This window comes from Sturnus vulgaris, chromosome 1 (genome assembly GCF_052056855.1).
Source record: "Sturnus vulgaris isolate bStuVul1 chromosome 1, bStuVul1.hap1, whole genome shotgun sequence".
Taxonomy (NCBI): Eukaryota; Metazoa; Chordata; class Aves; order Passeriformes; family Sturnidae; genus Sturnus; species Sturnus vulgaris.
This window is the reverse complement of record NC_142243.1, coordinates 30,599,126-30,625,897: the sequence shown is the minus strand read 5'-3', so window position 1 is coordinate 30,625,897 and position 26,772 is coordinate 30,599,126. Positions and strand designations below refer to the sequence as shown.

The 26,772-nt window shown below is 37.3% G+C and overlaps 1 protein-coding gene across 1 annotated transcript in view; it reads left to right on the top strand.

Moving 5' to 3' along the window:
- Positions 1 to 13,076: 13,076 nt before the first annotated feature.
- Positions 13,077 to 26,772, top strand: part of TMEM196 (transmembrane protein 196) — a 100,041-nt gene continuing 86,345 nt past the window's right edge. Inside the window, exon 1 of the mRNA XM_088162841.1 lies at positions 13,077 to 13,186. The gene's annotated coding sequence lies outside the window, so the exon portion shown is untranslated. The remainder of the gene's footprint in view (positions 13,187 to 26,772) is intronic.

Here is a 26,772-nt window from a genome sequence, read left to right as displayed (position 1 = left end):
GCACTTGGATGTCCCACACAGATATGAAACCAGTACAGAGAGTTGCACTGCATTCCCCAGGAACATATTCCTGACAGTTTCTACTCATTCTCCATACTGGTCTGAACAGCCTAGCAGTGAACTCTGGAAGATAGATCAAAGCTGAGGTCTGAGTACCACAAAAACAGCTTGTTTCTGCAATATGATGGCCATCTGTACAAGAATGGAAGAGTCTATTTATGCAAGAGACAGAGATTTATGGGATACTTCTATCTTTTCCAGAGTGCTTATGCATAATAAGACCAAAAATAACATAAAACCTGAATCTAAAAAAACCTAAAAGCCACTCCCCCAACCCCCTTAGAAAAAGTACAGAAAAAAATATCTGTCAAACCTCAGCTCTATATTATTCAAGACTTATGCAAGGACAATGAAGCTGCAGAACAAGCTGCAGTTATTATGCTACTTGATATGAAACCCTTCGGGTATCAAACTCAGCAATTTTCATTAGGAAGGATTTCTCAAGTTGCAGAAAACTTTTTTTAGTCAAAACTACTGAGCTATCACAGATACTGTTCTTCTTGTACTTTAGACATTCAGGTGAGAAGTAAGAAACTTTGGGTTCAAAGCCAGAGGTGTCATAATTCGGACCAGGAAACCTGAGTCATATTGCCTGTTTCATGCCTTCGTGACTCACGTGCAGCCCGAGTTTCCTTACAACAAAAGTTCTGGGCATTCTGTTTTAAATATGATAATCTAATATTTAAGACATGGGGGAGAAACCTTAGGAAGTTTTTGCGTTCGTCCTGTTGCTGATCAGTAAATTTTCTAGGACTGTCATGTAATTCTGTAAGGCAGAAATAGCATTATGTCAGTAGCAGCAGGAAAAGTGAAGATGGGAACCTTTAGCAGTACAAGATTCAGATCTGGCTGATGTGCCTGCCCTTCACTGAGTGATGCTGAATAGCTTGGACAAGAGTTTTTATGAAAACCCCAAATGCAGCACTTGCAGTACTCTGCAGGCCAAGTGATGGCCTTGGGCATAGCAGATAATAAGAACAATTCGTCTGTGTTTTTGTGGAAAATGCCGAACACATCTGTGCTCTTCAGGTTTGTTGTCTGTGGTAGATCATTTTTGCAGTCAGATTATCAAAGACACTGGATAAAACAGTATGTTATTTTAATGGATTCTGCACCACATTAATGATAGTTCTTCAGCTGCATTGTTCATGCCAATGTTCTAATTAAATTTGTCATTTTATAGCCACAGTAAGCCACAAAGGCATGCTTCAAATTTATTTCTTTTTTTTCCAGGTGGCCAAAGTAAAATATACCATGCTACCTGGAGTAAATAGTTTCCAGTGTACATTTCTGCAATGCTGAAATTAAAGCCTTCATTGTTTTTAGAATGTTTGTTGTTTTTCTGAGAGCACTAGCAAAGAATGTATACTGTAGATGAAAGAATTCAGTAATTTGAAGTCATGTTGCTATGTTGCATCTCATACTAGAAAAGAAATCGAATACTTTGAAGCCAACATTTTGACCCTGAAATCTCATTGATACAGCCTGTCTCAAATTTTCATGGTTTCCTAGCCATTAGAGCAAAAAAGAAAATTGATACAGAGAAAGTAATTCCCCCTCCCTCCCCCCAACTGTTAGAAAATAAGCACATAATCATAGGTCACTTAGCAGCTAAAATCAATACAACATTAACTAAGAAATATTTGAACACCTAAACTCTGAAAAAAAAGTCAGAATAAACTACCATTTCCCAAGCCCCCTAACATCATTGAATCTGTGGGAAATCAGGAATGTCTATGTGCTTAAAAATCAATGATATGGGTACTTGGGCTTGAACTTAGCACAGAATCATCTTGAAAGAAATGTCATTAATATAAAATGAAAGCTATTAATTATTTCTACAAGTCAAATGAAAAATCCTAACAAATTCCTCTGGTGGAGTGTACAACCACATATATTGCTGTGATAAAAGACAGGACACTGATCTCAAGTGGCTCTAAGTGTGCAAGGTGAAGAAACAGGTAATCTTATTTTGCTTTCTTGGCTTTTTCAGTAAAGCTGGGAAAGTCTCTTCTGGAATGATGAGAAACCAGCTATACAACAAGGTGACCCTGTTTGAGCACCCCTTTCATCCACTTAGTGCTACAATGAAAGACATCCTTTAACAGCATGGAGTCTTTCAGCCAATACCCAGGACCTGACTCAAAGCCTAACATACACTTCTCAGACTTCTAAATAGATAAAGGGTTATAGTGCACTTCTAGAGAAAGAAATTATCTTTCATAATTAAGTACATCATTTTGGTACTGATTTAAAGCAAAAACCGTGTTCATATTAATTAAATAATAGTTCTCCCAAAAGAGTGAAGACTTTTCTATAGAAAAAGATGTTCCCTACAAGCCCTAGACTTATGTCTGGATTCAGGTAGTTGAAATCCTGTAATTTGATGAAGCAACAACATCTAAAATAAACTTTACAAAAGGAAGGTAGATGTAAAAAACCCATTCATGTAACTCTTTTAAAAAAGACTGTATGGAAACTTATAAAGGCTTAAAATAAGAATTTGGCAGAGTTGGGGTTATTAAATATTTTATATAGCTATTATCCCTAGCATCTAAAACCGAGTCTAAATGATGTACATGCAACTTGAATTGATGTTAATTATTTTTTCTATAACAAGTGAACAATCCAGTAACTTTAATGTAGCCATAAATTGGATCCGTTAACCGTGTTACATTGATCTTAACTTTGAATAGCATATCATGCCCTGCATCTCAGAAAGTGACCATTGCAAATAAAAAGAGACCTTATAATTTAATCATTGCTATTAGAAATTTTTTAAAGGAATAGCCCCCTTGTACCTGCTTGAATTTCTCCATCTTTATCCACACAGCTCCACTCTTTAGTGCATCTTGAAAACAATAGCAAGTGCCCTTTACCGGCATGGAAAATAAATAATATTAAATCTCCAATTTATTTTGCAGCGTTTTGATATATCTCTTTTTAATTACCATTTCATCATTTTTTATGGTTAAGAAATGTAATAAAATCTCCTTAAAACACTGCTTCTCTGTGCATCACCACCAGGCTTGTTCCTGGTATATGAAGAAGAGAAACTGGACCTCTATTACCTCTATTACATTACATTGTGACTCCAAATACCATAATGAAACCCCAAAATTATTAACAGTATGTTTCTATCACTGCTTTTAACTTTCAGTTAGTGAGTTCTGTTTACACAAGTCCTTGAGACTTAAAGAAAAGACTGCTCAAAGCTTGCTTTTCCCCCATGAAATGCATGTCTGAAAATAGCTAAGCATTTCACAGCTGGTAAAACAAGTAATTCCTGGATTAATCTCAATTTATTTTGAGCACTGCCACTTCTTGCTGTGTGTTCTGAGAGTCAGCCAGTTAACTGAATACCACAATTTCCTTCTTTTCAAATTAAGGCTGATATAACCTGTCTGATGGGGATTTCTCAAGGTTACTACAGTGGTCCCAAGTTACAAGGCACTGTAGAAGAACTACAGGTCTGTGTTTTGCAGGAGGCCAAAATAATGATTTCTCTCAGTTTACAAGTAATTCCATGAATCAAAGTGCTTTGTGCAATCTTGAAATGAAAAATGCTATATAAAAAAAAAGTTATTATTATGAGGTTTTGCCTCAAAGCTGTTAGAAGCTCATATTTCTTTTGGATAGAGGTGGTTATGAGATTTTAGCTGTAATGTAAAAGAAAATGCCTTGCACTCTGTTGAGCTTAATATCGTCTGGTTGGAATTGGCATAGCTTCCTCATAAACCACAGTGACCTCCAAAAAGATTATTTGCTCAGTGATAAGTTTGAAAGATCTGTGCAATGACACAAGTGGACCCATATATACCACACTGGGACTTCAGCAACATTTACTGACATTTTCCATAGAAAACAAGAGGGAATGGGGACATATAAAAATTTGACCTTTACCAATATTTCTGAAGTATTATTTCAAGTACTGGTCATAAATCACACATATTTTTATAATACTGAATTACTGAATAGGCTCCAAACCCATGGAACTTCAAATGGACTCCACATTCCATAAATGTTTGCCAGTGTATAGATGCAAACAAAAACAAATGAACATCACACTAATGTTAAGGACACATTGATTCTGTCATGTTATTTTAGCCCAATTAATTTTAGACAGAAAGTTTACTGGAACAGAGTTGTTTTGTTTAGGCGAAACAATAATGTTCACACTTTCCTTCTGGGAAAATGGATATATGAAGTTTCTGAAATGCTGCTGAGCAAAGTAAAGGTATATTTTCTAGGATGCTATAAAACTGTCAGTTCTGGCTGAGATGTTTCTGATAATCTCACTACTGAATGTTAGCCTTTCAGATACCATCCTGATATTCTGCAAGATCTGACGTGCTTTAATTATCAAAATCTGCAAACAGTGTTTTGGTAAAGTATTACTAATAAAGAAGGTCTAAATAGTCAATTTGCTTTTTAATGTGACACCTCCACGTACATCTATACTTCATCTAGAAAATTTCTGGAAAACTTTATGAGATTTATAATGATTATCATAGTAGCTGAAGTTTTCGTTTACAGTTTCATTTCCAAAAAAACCCCATAATCCCACACCCTGGCTCTGAAGGATTTGTGCCTGAGCATGAGCTGGAGTCCAGGTGCTCATGGAGTTGGGGCAGGGAGCCCTTGCTGTGCTGTCACACTGGCCTCCCAGCCCAGGGTGACAGGGCTTGTGACCCACGGTGTTCTCTCTCTTCTGTCAAGGTAAATAGAAACCCTCCTTAAAGGGAAAAAAAAAAAAAAAAAGGCAATCCAAGCATGCCATGATACACATTTACCTTCTAGCAACTATGTGCAAGCCCAGCCATTCTGCAAAGGGATTTCACAGCAAGAAGGAGGCGTGTTCTGGAAAACAAGCTGTGTATTCATATTACACCTTTCTCATTCTAAATTTACTTCATGGTCCAGGAGCTGTTTCTACATACATTACTTTCAAATATTGCTTGCAAAAATAGTAGGAGAGACTGCATTCTATGTTAGTATCTTAGCATAGCAGAGTGAGGGAAAAGCTCCATGTGTCAAAGGATGCAGAAAGTGCTTTCCCATTTCTCAGGTGCTGCCTCACTGTTAAACGAGCAACCAGCATGTCCCAGCACTAACCATTTGGGAAAAGCTGGAGGTAGAACCAGGAATCTGGAAGTCCTGCAGAAAAAGGACTTCTTGTTGTGGGAGGTTAAAATAAAGCAAAGAAATAGCACCAGTTAAAATCTTGTCCTAGAGCAGCAATCCATGTGTAAATGTTCGTTTCTGAGGGGAGCTTCAGGCTGTGTGATGTGGTGCTGGTGTAGCCCATGCCAGGTGGTCCTGGGCAGCAGTGGACTGTGGGCAATGGGGAGCACCAGCCCGAGAGCCATTGCCAGCCTGGGGCTCCCCACACCAAACCACCCTCCAGAGTTAGTGTCTCTGCAGCAGCATAGTCAGATCATCTAAAAACGATGGGATAGAAATTATGTGCCCAAAACTAGTAACACCACTATCACTGTAACTAGAAGATTTTTAAAGCATTTCTGTGCAAGGTACCTACAGTATTCATGCCAACTTAGGGCACTCTAAGCTATATAAAAATTATAAGCTGTAAGCTATAAACTTCTCTGACTCTCTATGCCCCACTGCCGCTGCCATAAGCTAGACTTTCTGAGGATTACATTTAAATATATGGTAAGGTAGCAGCTGAGACTGAAATTTGACTTATGCTTTATTATTCAAAAGAATTCCATAATTGATCTCTTAGGGGATTGGGAAAGCAAGGATTACCTATTTTTGAGTCTATGCCTACTGTGCTGAGGTCCTAGAGATCTGTCTCTGCCATAGTTTTATTTTTCTACTTCTTTATAAGGTGTTGTGAAGCTTTTGAATAATAACCCCTGCATAATGATCTCCCCAGTGGCTCTGTCTCTCCTGGGTTACAAAGGCAGTGCTGGTATTGCCGCAGGGTCCTCTGTGAGCTGCTCACTTTTCCAGTCCTTGTGAGCACTTTGTAGTTTAGTCACCTTTGCTCCTCAGTTCCACCAGGAGTTTTTAAAAATATCCTTCCTAAAGTTTTAGACTGATGCAGCATCAGGTCTGTAAGTAACAAGTACCTGCCTTTGCAAAAAAACCAAAAAACAAATCAAGCCCCAGCACCTTTCAGTACCAACTTTGTTTTTTCAAATGTTAGAATTAGTGGCTGCTTTCTACATAATTTACTATTTATGACTTCTGTTGGAAAACCACTTTGTTTTTCTGCAGCTTTCATATCTATTCATGCAGAGTGCACCAAGATATTTTTTTGAAAATAAAAGAGCAAATAAGCCAAACATATTGATAACACACTAAAAATTATATTTTCTGGTTATAGCACATGGATCAGTTGAGACAAAGCTGGGCAAAAGGATCAGCTGAGACAAAGATATTGGGACTTTATCCATTGACTAAAGCCCCCTCTTGTTTATTCAAATGGTGAAACAATGAATGGTCCTTGTATTTGTGTTGCAGGATTAGCAGCATATTTCAAAGATAGGTGTAGATTAATACATAGCAAGACCCTTTCTAGCTGTAAAAGTGACTTTAGAAAAATAGTTGTTTTAAATCAGCCTGCTGGCCACCATTCATTAACAGTAAGGAATGCTGGTATTGCTATTCCACTTGTCCCTTTGTAAATCAGTTCCATTATATCCTGAACTCCTTCTTTCTTCTCCTCACTCATAATTTTCCCTTGAATTTCTGGTGATCTGGTTGCTCTGGCATAGTGAGCCCAGTTTGTTTCTTATTTCTGCACAATGCTATATCCAGACTGAGCAAGGAAAAGGTGACTGGGGAAAGAGGATGAAAGTGCAATGCTGGTGAGACGTCCCAGGTGCAGACTCTCTCCAGAGGGATAGGTGATATTTTTTCATGAAGTATGATACTATTTTCCCTGTTGTCCCCTTCTTTACATTTCCACCAATACACTCTTTAGATTTATTGTTTAACAAAATGTTTCCTTTCCCATCGCCAATATCTCTTGAATGTAAATGTTTCAACATTTTCTTCTCATCAGTGCAATGAGAGTTTTCTTTAGAAAACTTTCCTTGTCCCACCTGTAAGGACAGCCTGGAGTGTTTTGTCTCCAGATTTACATTTCTTATCGTTTCAATTATTTTCTGGTCACAGGTAGTATGCATGCTTCTTGGCCATTTTCTATTTATGAGAAGCGAGCAAACATTTTTCTCCAATTCCAGCTTAAGTCCATTGTAAGAACAAGTCTGACTCGATAATCAAATTACATGGGAAAGGGGGCTGGAAAACAGGGAAGTGAATAGGAGAAGGGGACAACAACAGAGGAAATATGAGGAAAAAATCTTTCAGAATAAAAAGGTAAAAATAATTATGAAATTGAGAGAAGAAAAATTCTCCAATGTATTTTGATTTGTAATGAAATAAGAACATAGGTCTGACCTGCAAAGCCTACTGAACCACCTTATGCAAATGCTAAACCCTCTGCACTCCAAGACAGAAGGCTTATGGAAAAACCATTTCTAAGTGATTTTCTAGTACATGACAAACATTGTTACAGCTAGGCTATAAAATCTGCATTTTCTTCTGCTGCTTCAACAGTCTGCTGAGTTCAAATGAGTGGTTACTGAGTTGTTGGCAAAGATTTAAACTTTATGAGGAAGAAATGTTTAGATTACATTGTGTTGTACTATACACTTTATGATTGTTTTAAAAATAAAGAGAAAATATCTGGCAAGATGAAGGAGAAAGTCATGAACTGTTAAGTCTATGTCTTTCCTGCATTGCCATGGCTTGGTTACTGTCCAGCTACCAGCTAGCAGTAATTTAATACTGAAATGAGGCTGTTTGTACTTGTTGAATATACTGTTTGGAAACCCTCTTGGTATTATAAAGTGGCAGCCAGCTACTGGTGAGGCTGAGAAACCCTGCTGTTCCTGGAGTCTGCAGGAAGGCAAAGAAATTCGGGGAAAGCTTAGAATGACAGTGGTTGAAACAGAATAGTCCCCTTGCTACCCTTTAGCAGTGTGGACTCGTTGCCAATACAAGGTAAGCTTTGCCATGACATGCTGCCTGGAGCTGGGACAAAGCAGGAGATAAAGCTTCAGTGTTGGTTGGAAAAAGAAGGAATATTGCCTCAAATATAAGCTTCTAACCCCAAAAAATCTGTGCTGTATTCTAAAACTTCATGGTTAGAGGGCTAAAATGATATCAGAGATGAAATATCCCAGCCTTGTAACCTAGGAAGTAAGGAGATGATATGAAAGTGCAAAACCTACTTTTATCTCGTTTGGTGTTTATTAATATAACAATTATTTTTAAAATTCAGAGGTGGCATAATACATCCACATATCTCCATGCATCTTAAACAAAGTCCTTTCTCTATCAATTACGTGCCCTAAGGGTTTGTCTGCAGAGTCAAACACAAGCATTCTTTAATATTAATTTCATTCTGGTTTATAACTCTGATAGAGGAATTCCGCTCCAAACTTGGAATTTTCCCTCTTTGACCTTTTTAGAACAGGTTGGGGTCCTTTCTCCCTCTTGCCCCATCCAGGAGACATCTCCCACCTACTTATGGCATTCAAAGTTTAGTGATTAGGATGAGGGAAGTTGTAGAAAATTATTACAGGGAGTCTGTCAAAAGTTACTAAAACTGGAGAGTGTTTATATAGTGTGGTATTTTGCACTTCCCACTGCTTTATTTCTGTGAAGTAGTGAAACATCTCCAGCTAAAAAAATCCCTTGGAGCAGAAATTTATTTTATTGCATGGCAGCCTCTCTTTTTCATTTTGTCACCAACAAGAGCTCTGACTTCATATTAATCAGCTCTGAGATTGATAATGATGAAGAGAGCTACTTGGATTTTCTCAGATTTCCTTTCCTTCCAACACCTTACTGTTTTTCTTCTGTCAGACATCTGTACCCTAGGTTTTTATACTTAAAGATACATACATTGTTATAGGTAGGGTATTTTTGGTCAAGAGCAAAGAGCTAACCTGACAAACCTAATGTATTTTCATTTCATTCAGTTTCTGAAACATCTAATGTTGTTGATGTTCACAAAGGGATCCTGGGTTATCTGGTTAATCCATATTTTATGCTAACTCTTATAATTACAGCCTGACTTATTAAGAAATAGTGATCTAAGAGATCTTCAAGGAAATTTTCAACAGTCGTCACTGTTGTTTCACTGATCACAGAGAGAAAAATTAGAGGCAATTTTCTCTTTCACCAAGTGCAAAAAGTCTGTGTTTAGAAAATGTGCTACAATCCAAAATGAAAATATGAAATCCAGATCCTCAAAAGAGCCCTAAACTCCACCAGACAAAAAGCATTCTTATTAAGAAAAAAAAAAAAAACCCAAACAGTCCTGAATCCTAATTTCCTTTTTAGTTTGAAGACTTCTGGTTTTGTTTCCAAAAATGTAAAGTGAACTCAGAATAACTTTCCAAACTTTGCCATGCAGTTAAAGGCCTAGAGCTTTCACCTAAATGAAAGTAGACAGTCTTACAATCACCAGCCTTCAAGAGACAGGTCATTTACTTAAACAGTAAATGTCAGGAGACTTCATCTTAAAATCACGGAAGTGCAGAAAGGCACGTTCCCTGCAAATCAAACCTATAGAGTTCTGGCACATTTGGGTTCAATTGTCCTTATTTTTAGCACAAATCCATCTCAAGAAATAGCTCTAAGTGTATTGGAAGAGAAGTCACATATCAAAAGGATGAGTGGTGTGGAAGCCCATGGCAAACTTGGAAACTTCACTTACCATCAGTGATGTGGAGCAAATGTGGGGCAAGGTGGGAGCAACAGGGTGTCTCAATATTACCCAGAGCTTTGGATACTGCAGAAGAAGTATTATATATTTTTGAAAAACTTTAAAATTGTTGAAGGACTTTTCAAATCTGTACCTGCCTGAGACTGGAAATTTCCCAAAAGTGAGTTGAAGGTAGGCAGTAATGATCACATAATTAATAACCTTGAGTATGATTCGGAGAATGTCAATGAACCTTGCGTTTGAAGGGAGATACTAAACCAGAAAAGAGCAGAAAATAATATTAATGCTCAATCCTGCAATAAGTTCTCATCAGACATTAGATTTCCCTAAATCAAATTGTGTAGAAAATGACTACTATATTACTTCAGTTACAGTAGCCATTCTAGTTTGACAAGTGTGTAAAACACAATAAAAGGCTATAGTCATTTGTAAATTCCAACCAACTCCTTTACATGAAATTTATAGTTCTGAGCACTGTAAGGAAATAAAAGAAATCTTTACAGAAGAAAAATCTATTCTCCATTGAGAGAAAAGAACCTATTAACTAACATACAATATTTCTGAAAAAATCTCTACTTTTTTACTTTCTTATAGAATTCAGCAGATTCTTTTGTACCGCAGCTTCCAAATTTCCATAGCACAGGGCAACAGCCAACAACAGTAGTTTATGCTTCCACTTCTCATTGTCATGTGTTGCAACTTGTCTATGATTTGCATTAATTAAAATGCCAGAGCTTTGCCATGATGTAGGCAAGCACTATGGTCTGGACTGAAAGAAAACCTCAGCAAAAGCCAAAGCAAAAGCCCCTAACGGCTTGCCTTATTAGAGCTTTTTATATCTGTGCCATAAATACAAGTTGATAGGTACATCTTGGGCCTGGTAGACATGGAATTTAGGCATGGTAATTTTGATCTTTTTTCGTACCTTGGAAGAAGTATATTCTTTCTAATTTTTTATTTTAAAGCAGAATTTACTGATACCAGGCAGTCATTTTGCTGTGAAGACTATATTTTGGAGAATCATAGCAAGTTAACCCACAAGCCAATGAGTTCCTACATGTGAAAGGAGTTATCCAGCTGACTTAATATAAGACAAATATCCTTGTTGCATTAGCATGTAATCTCGGTACTACAACCACAAAATGAAGACAACAATAATCAATTGGATGTTTTAATCATTTCCCGTCTTAGAATGCTGCTGTGAATGCTGCAGAGGTCACTTTGCTCCAGATGAATCAACATGGGTATGTTTAATACCTCTAGTTTGATAGCAACATATGTTGTTCTAATTAGAATTTACTAGGCTTTGCTGTCTGTTTAGACGTCTTGATAAGTTTCTTACCATAACTATTCAAGACACTAGAGTCCTTGTAACAGTTATATATGAGACAAATCACACAGCATTTGGAAGACAGCACTCATGCATTCATTGTATGTGGCAGAGATGGGAGTTTATGTGGAGCATAAATCTTTTGCAAATATCAGCTTTCCTTCAAGAAATGGTTAGACTTCTTCTCTGGACCACTGATTAGAAAAATACAACCACTGTTTCTTCACTTGCTTTATTAGTTAGTCTGAAAAAGTCTTGCAGAGTTTTAAAGCCATCCACCATAAAGTATGCTGGTTATATGTAGTAAGAGAAAAAGAAACATAAGGAACTTTATGCTACTGTTTGAAAAATACTTGTTTTCTACATTATCTGCTGACTTCAAGGTGTCCAGACGGCCTTGTGTTCAAAACCCTTCATAAAGCTTGTACTGGTTATTTATTGTTGATTGCCAATCATTTCTGTTTTTTCAAAGCTTTGCTACTGTAGTATCAGGATTCCCATTACAGCAAGTCCTGGACGAAATGGTGAGAGAGGTCAGAGAGCAGATGAAGTGCTGGGTCTGATGTTGCTAGCCATAAGTTGACTTTCTTCCCATTGGACATTATTTCCAGGACACTAGTCAAAAGAATTAAACCTAGAGATGATTTTTTTTGTCAGCATCTGATGAAACCCCCTAATGGATCTTGAAATCCTAGTGTTTTAAAGAACATTCATTTCCATCCTAATTAAGCTAGAATATGTAGTAGTTCTCCATACAGTGAAAGGCTTTGGGGTTCTGTAGAAAAAGAATAAAATAAAAAGTCAAAAATTACATAGATAATAGCAACAGCAAAACCCCCAAACCAAACTGCCAAACAAATTTTCTTTGAAAGTTAGGATCTGAGGCAGACACAAGCTGCCCCAGAATTTTTACTGCATAGTAGGGCTCACAGGCTTTATTTTCTTCATGTTTGTAACACAATACTGTCCCTGGAATTCCAAAACTGTCAAATCTAAAACCAAGGACTGCTTTGAAGCAGTGAGTGTGCACTGACAGTACTCTGTTGAAACTAGTGGATCTTTACTCTTCTCCCTTACTTTAAGAGCCTATCATCATTTCATCCGGAGGTTTGTATTAAAGTACACCAATATTCCCAGCTCTCAAACGGGCAAATGAAAATCTTAAAAACTGGAGAAAACACAGATTTTCTCTGTGAATGGTGGCGTCTCCTGTCTCTCCTTTCCCGACACATTTGCTCTCTCCAGGCGGGCGAGGCTCTGGCCAGGGGGTTGCTCACCCTGCTGAGCAGCACTCTCTGCCAGCCACCGATGGATGATTCATCATGAGCCCTGAGCGAGCCCCAGCCTGACATCTCCATGCAGATGTCCCAGCCACTGAACATTAGTACTCTGCACTCTTTGCAGCCCTTACATTTAACACCCAAACTAAAAAAGCACTCACAATCGTGCTTTTCATCAACTGCACACGTACTGACTTTTCCTAATTAGAGGATGAATGCATAAATAGTGACCCTTTTAGTCTCCTGAGGGCATTATTACAGCAAAAGCTCCTATCTAAACCAAGAAATCTATTTCTATTTTAAATATATATTATTTCTCTGACCCCTCCCACACTGCTTTCCAGATGAAATCAAAAAAACTCTTAACTGGTTTTACCTGATTTCCCTGAAAATAAAGGGCTAGATTGGATGTTACCTAAAGAAGGAATTTGAAGCTCGTTCCAATTCTGAGTAAGAAGATTTAAGTCATTGCAGACAAGGTAGATTATTGATCATATTTTTTATGAACAGGCAGAGCATGAAAAGACATTTCTATACAGCAAATCCACGTAATAAACTATGCTTTTTGACAACACTCACTGCTTCAGTTGCTTGGATTACTGGGCTTTTGTGACCTCAGCCCCACACACACACACATACACACACACACACGACAGAGCCCAAAATAGAACCAGAGGATGAGTCATGATGTTCAGGAAGGATTTCAAAACAAATGGACCTATTTACTTGTGCAGCTGTCTCCCGAAGGTAGTACTGTTTTACAATGGCATTATTGATTTGTTCTCATTATCTGCATCTGAGAGGTTAGTTTGTTTTTGTTTTTGACTGGGGGGGAATTTGCATTAGGTAATTAAAATAGCAGTTTTGTTCTTCAGAGGAAGCATTTCAGAAATAAATATGACACACACATTCTGGATGATCTAAATTAGGAGCATCATAACTAAGATATCCTCAGCATTGTAGGGACTGTGCTTCTTGCTTGCCAAATGCCATGCAATTGTACAGCAGTTTATTTCAGCATTGGGAAATATATGAAATAAAATGCTATTTTTTTTATCATTGTATGAGGGATGATCCATGCTTTCATAGATTCACAAGGCTGCTATGTGGTACACAAGCTAACAATGTGATATTCATTATTATAGCTACTTAATATTGTAATTGCTGTATGACTAAAAGAAAAGGTCCAGTCACAAAGTGAAACTATAAAGGTTTGCATGAAAGTATTTTTCAGGTAGACAGAGATCTCTTTTAGCACAAGTCCCAGTGCCTTCCAAAAGGTAAAAAGCAATTAAGTCAGCCAAATTCTCAACTCTTCCTTTTGACCTAACACTATTTTACTTTGACTAACAATGATCTTGTGTATCTTTTAAATATAATCCTTGTTCTAAAATGGTTCTTGCATTTGACTGCCAAACTCATAATGTTTCATCAAGCCTAATTATCTCCTTAATATGATACTACTTTAATACAAAAGCAAGATGATGCTTTAATTTTTTATTATTTTTATAATTATTATTTAATAAGTTCACCCCTAAAGGCTTAAGCCAACTGCTCTTGGCATGATAAAATGTGCATTAACTTCAGTGGAATCTGGATCAGACCTTAAAAGCAAAAGATAATTACTACATAAATCTCAGGTCCTTATACACTTCCAATATATAAGTATATATCCCTTAAATGGCAACATCTCTGCAAGAATATTATAGATCTAATTATTTACTATGGATTTATGTTAGCATTGCCCCATATGAAAGACTCACCATTTATATGATAGGAAATGAGAGGCAAACAAACCTCTAGCTGACAAAGTAGTAAGAGTTAAATTTACAGCTGAAATGATGATGTTTATTGCATGTAAGCCTTTCTGGAAATCAGTAGGTTGAAATGAAAAGAGAGCATAAATGATTGCTTTGCTTCAGTTATGAAAGAAATATTGAAGGAAGTCTTATACCAGCGCTGCCTGTACTACCATAGACTTCAGGTCACCAGGAATTACCTGTTTGCTTCACAAAAGCTTGAGAGAAGGCTCAAAATTTCATGATAAGTCCTTTATTCAACAAGATATTAATAAGAAGAATTTGCCTTTAAAATACGTCAATGTCACAAAAGACACGGGCTGATTTCTCTCAGATGTGCAATTTAATGTACAGCCAGCAGGCAGCAGAGGTGACTTCAGAAGGACTGTGATTCACTGAAATTAAACGGAATTTTATTAAACACCTCTTACAGCTTTTGCCTGTGAATTTTAGCATTTGCATTTGGATTAATGCTGTTTAATTTACTAAGAAGGTATTTAGATTTCTGAATGATGCTGACCAATGGCCAAGCTGATGCAGACGTCGTTTGTGAAACACTTCATTCTGACTCCCTTAGGGTATTTCAGACTCCAGACAGGCAACAAAAAAACCCAAATAAACAGTCTGAATATTGACACAATTACACAATATTGACTATTGTATAAAAACATGCATATATTGCTGATTACAATAAAATAATAAAAACCCCCTTTTGTTAATATATTCAAGCAGCAGTTGTGTCCTTTACTAAAAATCACTTGTTTCTGCTCTCAAACTAAGGACTTCTGAATTTTTTAAACAAACCCAAATATCACCAGTATGAAATTATTATCAATAAAAAACATCATAAACCTCTAATTTATATTGGTAGATGTAGTCATAAAAATCATCATCATTTTTGACTCTTTTCAAGCCAGGTAATGATTTGATTTAAACAATGAAGTCATAGAGAGCTTGTAGAATGCAGTGATCATTCTAAAAATAGAATTTTGGTAAAGAGAGCTTTGGTTCACTCAGCAGACTGTGCCTGTTACTAAGCAAACTTATTAACAGGTACAGCTTTGAACCCTCCCCTTGCTACTTTTGCCTCTAGAAATTTATGCTGCTTATTTTTATAGGTATAGAGTTAGAAAATTTCTATTGCATTGGATTGATTTTTTTTTTATAGCAGACTATTTCACTTTACAATGTTTTAAAGAATATTTTACTAACTTATCTATAGATGAAGTGCTCACCTTTCCTTTGAGTAAATTTCCATGGAAACTGAACACATTGTGTCCTCCTGCTGGCTGCAGTTGTTGTCTACCTGAGACAGCACTTCGATTAACTGTGTATTCATATTTAACTAGTCAAAACCATTATGAGGCTTCTCCAAAGTCTTTGCTAGTCTTTAAAAAAAATGTTTTAACGCTTTTAATTAAATTTAACTTATGTTATAAGGAGAACAAGAGATAGAATTTTCTGACCTAGGTCAATGCTACTAGTGCTCAACTATTTGGGTGTAATTACAGAACTTCAGGAGTATGTGATGAACTGAGGTCTATCATCATCTCTTAATACAATCAGCTATGATGTTAGTTCCCTACTTCCTAATCCCTAATTGTGCCTTTTCTGGTGCCAGCTGTTCCCACAGCATATTTTCCCAATCCTCATTCTCTAAGCTATTGTCCTCTAACTTGCAGACATCCCCCAAAAAACAAAACAACCCCCAATCAAAAAAAAAACCAAAAACCAAAAACAAAAAAAAAAAACCAAACAAAAAAAACCCCCAAAACCAAAAACAAAACAAAACAAAACAAAACAAAACAAAAAAGACAGCACACAGCAATTCTTCCAAACCATAACAGGGTGTAGCATTTTCCTAGAAATGTTCCATTTTGGAATGATCCTGCTATGAAAGGAGCAACAGGTTCTGATGATGGCAGAAAGCATTTCATTATATCTACACAGTCTAGGAAGGACAAAAATTATTTGGGAATGGTATTTATGTTGTGGGATGAATGCATTTGATGAATGTACATAAGACCCCAGGAACTAAATTTAATGCTGAAAATTTTTTATTTTCTTTGCTAATGGAGCCAACCTTCCTCCTCCAGAAAGTTAAATTGATTATAATAAATAGTAGATTTTTAAAGAAGTCTGTGACAGGGACCTCTATATTTCTTCTTTTTCTTCCTAGTCCAACTCCTCACAGGCAGAATTTTAATTGTAGATTTCCCTGAATAATTGGGGCAGGGTGGCAAAGTGTCTGTGTGTGTGTTCTTGTATGAGGACTGAGGAAGTAACAACTTTCCTTATGCATAAGGAATGACAGGTAGATGCCACACATTTTTAGAGTGTAGGCAGTAATACATTGATTTTAAAAATCTCAGAGTTTTCCACCATAGGTCTTAAACCTGTAGTAAGAATTAATCTCTTCCAGTCTAGATACTGGTCACTGAAGCTGGTCATGGAATCATAGACTTTGTGGGTTGGAAGGGACCTTCCAGATCATCTAGTACCAACCTCCCTGACATGTGATGTTTAGCAAGAAAGAGTGGGCTTCAAGATTTAAAAAAAAAAAATTAAAAAAAAAAAAAAAAAAAAAAAAAAATCTTCATTAGATGTCCTGGTGAGAAACTGGTATCTGTGAGCTCACACCACACAACACCACCCCCCCCCCCCCTCAGTTTCACTCTCCAGGGCAGGAGCACTGCCAGCATGAAGCCTGGATCTCTTACCACTGTAGAACCAGCCTGGAGTTATAAATCTGCTGTTGGATTTGTCATGGAGAAGGCAGATGATGCCTTCTGCCATTAGTGATCTATCATTTCATGCTACCCATATATAGCACCTGCATGACTTTCAGATAGTCTGCTTCTGTATATAAATGATGCAGATTCCCATATGCTGCATGCTACAGGAAATCCTTCTTTATATTAATGGGAAATCCTGAGCTTAAGGTCTCTGCCACTCACTGGAGATGACTGACAGAGACTAAAGTCAACAAAGGCTAATATACGATGTATGAACTTCCAAAAGTTTTTCTTTCTAATAGTCAAGGAGCAGCAAGGGCAGGTACTGCTCCAGAACCAGAGGGAGCAGGGATTGAGGAACAAGCCCACAGTGTCTGAGCATAGAGAGCAGGTCTCACATGATAGGCAAGATTATTCAATAGTCCAGTCATCATCCATCTAGTGCACGAGGTGAGGCAGGTCTGAGGACAAGCCAGGAAGTCATCAGTGAATCATGGTGTTGTGTTGGTTTTGACTGGGGTATAGTTAATTTCCTTCATAGTAGTTATTAGGACACAGCTGAGACAGCTGACTCCAACTGGCCAAAGGAATATTTCATACCAGATGGTGTCATGCTCCTCCTTCTTCATCTGGGGGAAGAAGAAGATAGGGGGAAGATTTGTAGTGATAGAGAGTTTGTTTTCCCAAGTAGCCATTACATGGCTGATGAGGACCTGCTTCCCTAGGACTGGCAGAACACCTGCCTCCCCATGGGAAGCAATGAAATAATTCCTTGCTTTGCTTTGCCTATTAAACCATCTTTATTTCAACCTACAAGGGTTCTTTCTTTTAGCTTTCTGATTCTCTTCTCCATCCCATTGTATGGGGAAGAGAGCAAGAAGAGCATGTTTAGTGTTTAGTGGCCAGCTAGGCTTAAACTACAAAAGAGGATCAGAGCAAGGGAGATAAAAGAATATCCACAGAGAAGGCTGCACCATAGCTCAAGAGAAGTCTCTGAACAAAGTGGGCTGGGGAGTGAAAACAGAGAGAAAAAGCTCTCACAAGGCTTCTTGGCAGAATATTCTCCACGTGTTCAAGGCTTGACATTGGCACCTTTATCTCTCTGCATGCTGAGTCCAGGGAGCCAAACCCAGGGGGAGGCAAGTGTGCTTAGTGCTCTGACACTTGTGAACTTGTGACAGCCACTGATGGAGCAGGTATCCTGTATTTATTTTGAGGAAGGACAGGGACAGACAGATGCTTAGGGATTATCATTTCAAAGATGTCTCAGATTCTGGCACTTATATATACCTACCTCTGAATAAGAGCTTTTGTCCTAGAATTCATACTTTTCATGTTTTGAAATTTGATCCAGAGTGATGTGCTGGTTCCTGGAAACCAGCTTGTACCTGCCTTGTTAGCCGTGCCCTCAAAGCCCAACAGTAAATCTTTCTGCAGCAAAGCTACACGTACAGACCTAGTGCAAGAATACATCAGTTTGAACACTGTCCCTACAAGACTAAATAACTTGTGCAGTGAACTAAGGATCTATGGAGAGGATTAAACAGGAGAGAAGCATGAAATCACTGGAGTCCATACAAACCTGAGAGTTCTGCTACTGACATAAAATACAGAAGGATGGAACCTCAGGAAGCAGTAACTTTGTCAGTTTTCTTCAGAAAAGGAGCTGTTTAGTTCATCCCTGGGTTAAGTCCAGGTATGCATTAACATTCACGAAGTGGATAAACTGGGTCCTAGAATATCAGTGTAAAATATGCATAGCTTGAATAAGCACACCCTCTATAATGTGTAGGCAATGCTCCAGCAGAGAATGAAAATGACAAAAGAATAGAAATCTTAAATAGAAAGAGTGCAGAGTCAGATTAGAATCTGCATTTAGCATGATTTTATTACAAAATAGCATTTATTGCTTTTGGTTAAAAGAAATCTGGAATAAGAACCTCTGCAGTCCTGGTTAGCAAGGACAAAAGTGAATAAAACGACATAAAAGGCAAGACAAAGACTCTTTGGTATGATTTAATGTCCTGGAAGCATGAAACTAGTGTTGTGCTTCTTTGGAAACAGAAACAAACTAATAAACCAAAAAAAGCAACGAAAACGAAAAAATATCACAACAAAACAACCCCAAACAAAATGAAACTAAACAAAACAAAGCTCACAACAAAAAATGCCCTCCAAAAACCCAGTATTTGCAAACAGTAGTGAGCCACAATAAGTTGCCTCAGGGTCTCATAGGGCTGTTACTCCAAACAAGCAATGCTGTCAGAAACTTGTGACATCTTCCTCAAATCTGAAATGCCGTAGAGTCTGCCACTTTACTTGAGAGTCACTGCTAACGACTGGCAGAGACACCAGATCTGAGCAGAAATAAATGGACTTGGGAGTGGCCCAAAGCTGTGTCAGGGGAGATTTAGGTTGGATATTAGGAAAATGTTCTTTACGCAGCACTGGAACAGGCTCCCCAGAGAAGCGGTCACAGCACCAAGCCTGACAGAGTTTAAATGTTTGTGTGATGCTCTCAGGCACATGGTGTGACTTTTGGGACGTCCTGTGCAGGGCTAAGAGTTGGATTTGATGATCCCCGTGAGTTCCTTCCAACTCAGGGGATTCTATGATTCTGTGACTTTCCATCTCTTGATATGGGTGGAAATACCAGCAGAGCAGATCTCTTTTGTGAACTCTGCATGCTTAATGCCTGATCCCTTGGAAGATAACTGAATGCTATAGGAAAGTTTGGTAAGAACTAAAAAAATTACATATAATTCATAAATTTTGGGGCTTGAATATTAATACTGCACCTTCAAAAGAAATCCATGGCATCAGGGTGCCATATAAGAACAACTCTTGTATCAAATGTGATGCAGCACTTGTGCTTATGGATAGTCAGGTACAATACAAACCAGCTTTTTAACACCTTGATATAATAAATTATCATTAATCAATCCTCTTTAGACTACATGACTCACTGTCTTTCATTAACCATTAAACTTCAAAGTGCTTAAGTTACTTTTATGAAAGTATAACAGTAACTGTAATTATTGGAGGGTACTTTAGAAAACTGGATCTGGATGATGGTTAGGCAGACTCTAGAATTTGTGTTTGGACAATGTTTGGTCTCTCAACTGGAAAAGAGTCATCAGGAAGGGCAATGGTGACTTCAAAGAGATATAACTTTTATAGGGTCTCATACTAGCCACATCATCCCATTACATCCCCTAATTCCTATTATTCCTCATGCTCACCAGTAATCTGACCCACAGGAAGGGTCCAATCTACTTCCTAATCTTTCACATGTGCATCACAAAATCTTTACCTTAAAGATGGAACAGCTTACTTTTCATACTTATGCATTATGACTCTTTTTTCCTTGAAATTTCAGGTAACTCAGCACCCAGTGGAACCCAGGTTTTCTTTTGTGCCTATTTTTGCAACATTTCTGCTTCTCCTGCAGCATTTGATAAATGAGGAATTATAGAGCTGCTTATACGAATATGATTACACAGAATTAAATTGTCAGGCCCATTAATTATTCTGATGAAGTACACAAAGCCAAACAAAGGGATTTTTGTGCACCCTACAATGAATCGTGGAGAGCCAATCTGTGGGTATTTTCACTTTTATACTCTATTAAATGCCTCTTAAAATGTAAACATAATCACTGTAGCAGAGCTTGGTACACTGGTATTTGTATGGCTTTCTTTCTTAGTCTAGCAAGTCCACCAGTCACCCTAATGTGCCTGTGGAGTCCTGTGCACTGCTGGCATTGCTCTCCCTGCACTCAGTCTGCCTTAATTTGCATTTCATTATGCAAACATGCAAATCACTCGTTTTTACTACTATGAACAATTGTCTTACGAGGGAAGATAAAGAAATATTTTGTCTTGTATTCACCCATAATTATTCTGATTGGTTAAAGAGAATGGAGAAGAGGAGGAATCTGCAATCTAATTCTAATAAAAATACTTATCACACAAATAAGAAGCATGCTATCAACTACATTTTCTTTTGAAGGCACTGACTCATTTGTATTGTTTAATTGCAAGTCATACATTGTGGGTAACCACTACAAATAAAAAGTCAATGAAAAGAGCATGTAAGATTGCAACAACAATGAGGTAACAATACAATAAGATAGCAATAATAATTGACAAAGACTGTCATTTTCAAGTGTCCTGGGAAGACAGAAGATTCATTAGTTTTAGATGAGAAAATGACCAATTCATGTAGCAACCAAATTAAGACTCTGATGGACTCTTTTTCATTACTTTTGCTACTTACCAAAATCCACTCCAATTAGGGGGATATGGAAGGAGAACCATGAAGTATCAAAGTATTAGGAACCCTGATGTACATTTTTGTCTCCATAAAAAATAGGATGACTTTTGCTTTGAGGAACAAACCCTTCTTTGTCTGAGCTTTGAAACTGCTGCGAATACTTCCCCAGAACTTAAAGAGAAGCTCTAGGAAGAGAACGAACACAAAACAAACAGCCCAGAAATACTACAGATGTAAAACCTCCCACACTCCTGAGTCCAATATTAAAGGTTTCTTAAAATCCTAGTAAGAAGTCTTGTTTAGTACTATATTTATAAGTTCTCCTGAAGTCAGCCTAATAGCTCACTTTATAATTCTGGAGAGAAACAATTCTTTGGGGACTGTCTTTCCATCAAGAGGATGTCACTTAGGTATATTTAGCTATTTAAAATACGTAATTTGTCCTCTGTATCACCTAAAAACTGAAAATATTTGATTCTACTATTAACTCCCTACTTGCTGTATTCCAGTTCCATGAGTAAGTTAAACAAATTCACCTATGAAACTACATATATAGGAGACTGTAGAAAAAGCCATACTCAAGCTTTGTGCCAACAGGATGGCCTTTCTCATTCAGTTCTGCTTATTTCTGTTCTAAATATTTCTGTTCTCTAATTCAGTAAGTCCCAAACTTTCGTGTCAACAGACTATGCTAAACTCAAAATTGCCCATGGAAAAACATATACATTTACTTAATTTTTGACTCAGAAATGCAGCTGAAATTATCAGATCTATTTGATTGGCCAAAGGGAAGTTTCATAGCTCCTCAGAGCTTGTGCCCACCTCAGATAAATTTGAGAGAAGAGGTAAAAGAGAGAAGGATGAGAAGTTCTTCCATTTGGAATAAATATAAGACACGGCTTTGAAACAGCAGAAATACTGACTTGGACTCGCAGCAAAAAGGAAATCAAAGCAGAAGGAGGAACAAGTTGACATTTGTTAGCTTAGAACTCCCTCAGACCATGGGCTCACATCTTTATGCTGCTACAGAACAGCAAGGAGGAAAACCATACCTGGATTTCACCAAGAGAAATCTCAGCCCACTTTTAAGCTTCTAAAGTAGCTTAGACAAATACTTTACAGGAAATGTGGCTCTCAGATGTACCCAACAACTGAACTTGAATGTTTTGAGAAATGTTTATGTATGGCGTTTACAAATCTTTTCATCAGGGATCCATAATGTAGAATAACCTCATTTCTTCCAAGCATAAAAGTGCTGGTTACCTTCACAAAGAGCCTTTCTGTCCATCTCACCGTTTTATAAGGCTCTCTGACATGCAATTACCTGCTGTAGTTTCAGAGACTCGTTGGAAAGCTCTGCATAGGGCTCTCCTGAGATTCTGGCACTGCTAATACAAGGTAATATGTGTCTCTCTAACTTTGTCCATCTTCCTCTGGGAGAAATCTTCTACTTCATTACTTCAAGAAATGCCTGGGGATTTTTGCAGTTCTTTTGACAGTAACTGGAATCAAAATAAGAACTCTTACCAGCAAGGTTTTAAGAAGTTTTTGTTTGAGCATCGGTCTGCACTCTGATGGCTGACATGAGCCCTTTACTAGCCTGCAGGGAGAATTGATTAAGACTCACCAACAGATAAATCCCACAAGGATTACACACATCTTCTTGTCATTAACAATGACGTGAACACAGTTTTATTGTAAGATGAATCAAAGGTTATGCAAGAAGCCTTTTTCAAAATCCCATTTCCCCATTAGTCTGGTGCTGTGTCCTCTTACTCAATAATTGCTAGATACATACCCAAAAACTGCAAGTCTGGGAACCCACCCCATTCACTGCTCACAGCAGCATTTGTGCTGGTTTCAGTGAAGATTTTTCTTTCAGGGAGTGAGGGTATACAAAGATCTGCACCAAATAGTGTATCCAGATCCTGCCAGCATTTCTGTGATGTTGCCTAGGGCCAGGTTGGAAATGCAGGACTGGACCTTTGTAGCAAAGCTGTAGCAACCAGTTCAGAAGCAATGACTTTCAAGGGTCCAAAATTCCCCATGAGTTTTTGTGGACACAGACATCAGGGCCCTTTATACCAAACAGGGACCTGTGCAAGGCAGTACAATCTGTGTGGTAGACTTATCTGAAGTTAAGATTCCTGATGAGTATAGTAAAAGTAGCTCCCTCCATTAAACTTCAGTAATGTTGAAATTCAGAAATGATGAAAGAAAAACATGCTTTAACTCCTTCTGTTACTGTCTTGCAAACCAATATTCCCATTTATTTTACCTGCACTCACTTCTGTGATTCATATCCATTAAAAATGAATATATAGCAGCATGTGTTTTCTTTCTTTCCTCCTACGTCATTTATAGTTTGTTGCTTTCCATTTTAAAGTATATATTATTGAACAGACCAGATGATGAATTTTTGATGAATTCTTGAAAGAGGAGCCAGACACAGAAGCACTGGTTAAGTAAATTATATCTATAAATAACTTCATAACAAGGCCAAATATACAGTAAAATGAAGTTTGCATAAATATCTCTTGATTTAATGCCTGTCTTTCCTCCCACTAACATAAATCTCATCAGTCACTGACACACTGGGTATGGCATTTTCAAATTCTTTGCTGCTTGGGCCAGTAAATGTTTCCCACATGGTTGTGATATTTCTTGTACAAACAGGATTAATGTCAATTGATACAAGTGTGAAGTGTTCCAGAACATTTTACAGGGCAAGACTGCTGGTGGCCTTCATCCATGTAAAAAGGAATGGGAGTCTCCTATGACACATATCTTCTTAGAAGTCAGAGGCAATCATAGGCCCTTACTTATGAATTTACATATTTCAATATTTATATTTCAGGAAATTTTGTGTAATCCTAAGTAAGCAAGGAAGAAGTGAGAAATTCTTCATCTCCTATGCAGAATGAAATCTCTGACCATCAGTGCTATTAGAGAAGGAAATTCATAATTGAAATTTCTTCACATTTCCTCATTGAAATTCATCATTTTTACATTTCCTGTACGTTAAAATCTGGTTGCAAAATAGAACTGACTTTCCTTTCCTGTTTATTAAGTCCTCCCTGATTATACAACTTGTATCTCCATACCAATCTGTGAAACAGGTGATTTAGTTCAGAGCAACCATTTCTTTAAGTAAAAGTGACAATATATCTGAAAGAACAAGAAAGGAAAAAAAATTAATTAAAGAATCAGTTCAGATAAACTCCTATCCTATTTTCCTTTTGTTTAATTTTGTCTAATTCTAAATCCAACATAGTGGTAAATGGAGATTTACGTGAATAAGATTCCTCACAGTACAAAATTTGACTGGGATAAAGCATATAGCACCTAGAATTTGCTGATGTAAGTGATGTCTACGTTCGTCATCACATTGCTGTTTATTTGTAAGAGGGGTTTTTTGTTTTTTTTTTGGTTTTTTTTTTTTTTTTAAGAGTTAACAATACAGCCTGTGCAAAAGTGGCAGGAAATTATTTTGTTATGTGATGATTTTATATGTCATAATTCACAGGATTTGGCAGATTCCACAGAAATATTATTTGTTCTTTACATGTCTCTCTTACCCGTACATCTTCCTTTTTCCCCACTTCTTAATCCTGCATGAAAGGAAAAGCAGGAAAAAGTACTGAAAATAAACACTGTTGATAAATTATGTTAGTTTAATAGTATTCATTTTATAACATCAGAAAACTTGTTTGGTGTTTAGAAAAATATCATATCTGGTTGCTTTGCTGCTCCCTCTGTCCAGGGTTCTCCTTTGTCACCATAATTTTTTTTACATGATTTTTCAACTTTCAAACCTCATATGCATCACTTTCTGTGTGAATGAGAGCTTCCCAAGTTTATCCCATGTTCTCTATCTCTTGCATATTACAGTATTAGCATTTTTCAGGGCCTTCTGCAGTTTGTATGGTCATAATTGAAATTATTTATTTCCCTGAGGGTTGCTAACTTTTCCTTTAGTTACTAACTTGACGAGATTCCTGAACTTCACTTGGATTGTGTCGTCCTTCCTCTTAGAGGGACTACCAGCATAGTGACAATACTTCTGTGAACTCTCTTTTCTGTGTTTGAGTCGTCCTGCTCTTTACATCCATAAATAAAGACATTCACTGTCATCATATGAGTCATGTGCTACCTCAGAGTTGCCAGCTGCATGTCATGAGAAAGTGTGTTTAAGAGCAAAGCTCATTTACTCAGTTTTCTTTTCTACTCAGTGGCTTTGTAAGAATGCACAGCCCATGTTCTCTGTTCCACGTACATCTTCTGTATTCATTTAAACTTTGAGGTTACCAGGGGACCGAGACAGGGACAGCTGGACCATTTATGGGATAAGCTGCAGAAAAGAGATGCATGTGTAAAAACTTAAACAAGTGTTTCAGTAGCTATTCTTGTAACAAGATATGCACCAGAGTCTCACTACAGCAGCCAAAGGTTTTCTCTCTGGCTCACACTTCTGCTGGGCTTTCAGGGAAACCATATTGTAATGGTCACATTGGACAATCAGGTCATCAAAAAGGGTTTTAAAAAACGAGCTAAAATCTGGTTGCCACATTTAGTTAATGGTGATACTTATCATGTTTTAATTTGCAAGAGTGTGAAAGAAACCTGAATTCCAATCAAATTACAAAAACACCCAAACAAACAAACAAGCAAACAAAAAAGCAAACCAAAACCTCTCGAGTTTAAACCTCAGTGGGTTTTGTTTGTTTGTTTGTTTTTAATTAGAGAGGCAGGAGGAATGAGTAGAACAAACGGAAACCTGCAAGTCAATTGGAAATCTGGTTTGGTTGTTTGGGGGTTCTTTCCTTTAAGAATCAAACTCTAAAAAAGTGGATTTCTTAAACTATCTAAGACCACACTATTCTTGGTCAACCAAAACATAATCGAAGCTGTTGTTCTCCAAATTTTCCTGAATCTTTCAGGAGATATAAATGCATGTTTCATTTTAACAACACTCTGTAATTCTCTCATTTTAACTGAAGAGAGCCATTTTGTAAATAGTTAAACATATATTAAAGTCCTTGAAGATGCATTTATAATTAGACTCCCTTGGATAAGAAACATTTTGCTTGAACAAAATTGATTTTAATAAGGGACATCAGACAAAGTAGTTCCCTGTAAACATTCAGTGTTTGCTAGTTATTACCTTTTTCCTGGGAAACTTGGCATTTTCAGACGTTTGGAATAGGAAATAACTCCTGTCACAGACCTCACAGTGAAGCAACCACTGGTAAAACTGTTCTTTCAAATGCTGACCTTTTAATTTGTCTATGTGAATGTAGCTGGAAAATTATGATCTCCAGCTACAAATAAATGACAGATTGCTGGAGGAGTTTTGCCAGCAATCTTACTTATCTTCTTTCTTGTTCAAAAGTTAAAGTCTTGATCCAGAGTCCATGTAAATGAACAGGTGGAATTCCCCTACCTTCAGCTGCCTACAGACCATACTGTAACTGAAAATCATGTTCATATTGTTAGCTATACGTAGCCTATAATCTCTACAGTT